Genomic DNA, 2649 nt, shown 5'->3' with positions numbered 1-2649 from the left:
CCCCCCCCCCCCCCAGCGACGAGGCCTGAGGGAGGGGGCTTCCCTGCGGTCCGTCAGGGCCCCGAGGCCTCCTCAGGGTCCTCCCGGTTTGGGGGTCCCCCTCAGACCTCCCCCCCCTTAAGTTCGGGGTCAGGGGCCTCCTCCCCCGCCCTCTGGGAAGCCGCGACCCCCCTCAAGAGCCCCCCCGGCGACCCCCCTCACCTCCGGGTCGCCGATGCGCCTCCTCGCCGACATCCTGCCCAACTGTCAGCCTCGCCTACGGCCCGCCTCTCCGCCCGGCTCGCGGCGTCCCCCCCCACCGGCCTAGCCAATCCGCGCCGGGCTTCAGACTATCCCTCCGCTCCGATTGGCTGCGCCTCGCGCCAATCCGCGCTCTCTCCCCGTCCTCTGAGCGTTGTTGCCAAGTCGGACGCACCCCCCCCCTCAACGCCGCGGATTTTAAAAGTCCCGGTTCGGCTTTCCCTTTCGCGCGTGCGCTTTGGCGGTCCACGGGCGTCGGTGGTTTCCCCGGGCGACGAGAGACGCCTCCGCGCGTCTTTTTTTTTTCTTTTTCTTTCCCTTCCTTTCCGAGCGCCGCTGAGGCGGGATTGTGACGTAATCAGGGGGGCTTTGGACGCTTCACCGCGGTGTCCTTCCGCTGAAGGGGGTCTGCGCGGGAGGGGCGGGGCTTGCGGGAGAGAAGTAGTGCCTTTGTTTCAACGCGCGTTCTGAGGCGTGTTTTCCTCCTTTCTGCGCGCACACGTGTTCTGTGGGGTGTAGCTCCCCTACGGGTGCATTCAACTAAACTCAGAGGATCTTGATGTTTCCCCCTTGATGCCCTCATCTGTATTGGCTGCTCATTCTGGGATCTGGAATCCCAAACCATCTGAGGATATATGTGGTTGTGTGAATACAGCCAAGGTCCCGCCACCCCCAACTCACCATCCCCATCCAGGGCGTGGGACTCGTCTTCAACCCGAAATATTAACATTAAATTCCAAATCACTTCTGGTTTTTCGTTCATAAATTGCAAACCTTGCCTTTCAGACGACCCTCCCAATGAAGAGCAATTGTGTACAGAAACACCTCAGCTTCCACAGGCTGTTTTTCTCTTTGTCTGAATGGATCCCACTAGTTCACATGCAATTATAGGTTTTGAAGAAATTAAGCTCTAATGGGTTGCATTCACACAACAAATTTGATTCGGTACGAAAAGAGATAAAAAAGCATTATTCCATTCCATATTTTCTATTCTATTCTATTCTATTCTATTCTATTCTATTCTATTCTATATTTTATTATACTGTTCTATTCTATTTTTATTATTCTATTCTATTCTTATTATTCTATTCTATTCTATATTTTATTATACTGTTCTATTCTATTCTATTCTTATTATTCTATTCTATTCTTATTATTCTATTCTATATTTTATTATACTGTTCTATTCTATTCTTATTATTCTATTCTATTCTTATTATTCTATTCTATATTTTATTATACTGTTCTATTCTATTCTATTCTTATTATTCTATTCTATTCTTATTATTCTATTCTATATTTTATTATACTGTTCTATTCTATTCTTATTATTCTATTCTATTCTTATTATTCTATTCTATTCTTATTATTCTATTCTATATTTTATTATACTGTTCTATTCTATTCTATTTTTTATTATTCTATTTTTTATTATTCTGTTCTATTCTATTCTATTCTAAATCTGTGCCGGTTGCCTAAATTTGGGTCACATGGCTGTGAGGATGCTGTGATGGTTGTAAGTACGTGTGTGTGTGTGTGTGTGTGTGTATGATGAAGTCACTATTTTCAGTGCCATTATAACTGAACGGTTGCTAAATGATTGGCTGTAACTGGAGGATGACCTGTATGCTGGATTTGCATCCAAAGACCCGTAAACTGACCTAAAAATTTGATTTTATGCAGCCTAGCAGACTTCAAGCTGATGGGGGCAATGAACGCCAGACATAAATGTCACCATCCATCACGTCCTGAGGAATCTGGTCAGGATAAATTGAAAGAATGACCCAACAGGACACAAACTGAGTTGTGTGTGTGTGTGTGTGTGTCTGTGTATAATTTATGTTAAGATCAATTTAACGAGGGGCAACTCTTAATATTAGAATTTATTGAGATGGGGGAAGGAAAGGAGGGAGGGAGGGAGGAAAGAATGAAGGAAGGAGAGAGGAAGAAAGAAGAGAAAGAAATAAGAACAAGGAAGGAGAGAAAGGAGAGGGAGGGAGGAAGGGAGAGAGAGAGAGAGAGGAAGAACGAAGGAAGGAAGAAAGAAAGAACGAAACGGAGGGAAGGAAGGAAGAGAAGGAGGGAGGGAGGAAGGAAGGGGAGAAAGAAAGGAACGAAGAAGAGGAAAGAAAGGAAGGAAGAAGGAAAGGAGAAAGATGGAGGGGAGGAAAGAAAAAGAAAGGGAGAAAGATAGAAAAAGAAAAAGGGGAAGAAGAGAAAGAAAGGGAAGAAAGAAAAGGAAAAATATGGAAGGCGGGAAGAAAGAAAGAAAAAGAAAGGAGGGAAGGGGGGAGAAAGAAAAAGGAGGGAAGGAGAGAGAGAAGGAAGAAAGAAGGACAAAGCGAAAAAAGAAAGAAAAAGGAAGGAAGGAAGGAAGACCCAACTCGGCTTCCCCCACTCACCCCAGCC

The sequence above is a fragment of the Protobothrops mucrosquamatus genome, unplaced genomic scaffold (assembly GCF_001527695.2).
Source record: "Protobothrops mucrosquamatus isolate PMUCROS unplaced genomic scaffold, P.Mucros_1.0 scaffold4897, whole genome shotgun sequence".
NCBI lineage: Eukaryota > Metazoa > Chordata > Lepidosauria > Squamata > Viperidae > Protobothrops > Protobothrops mucrosquamatus.
The sequence above is the reverse complement of the archived record's forward strand: the minus strand, read 5'-3'. Positions refer to the sequence as shown.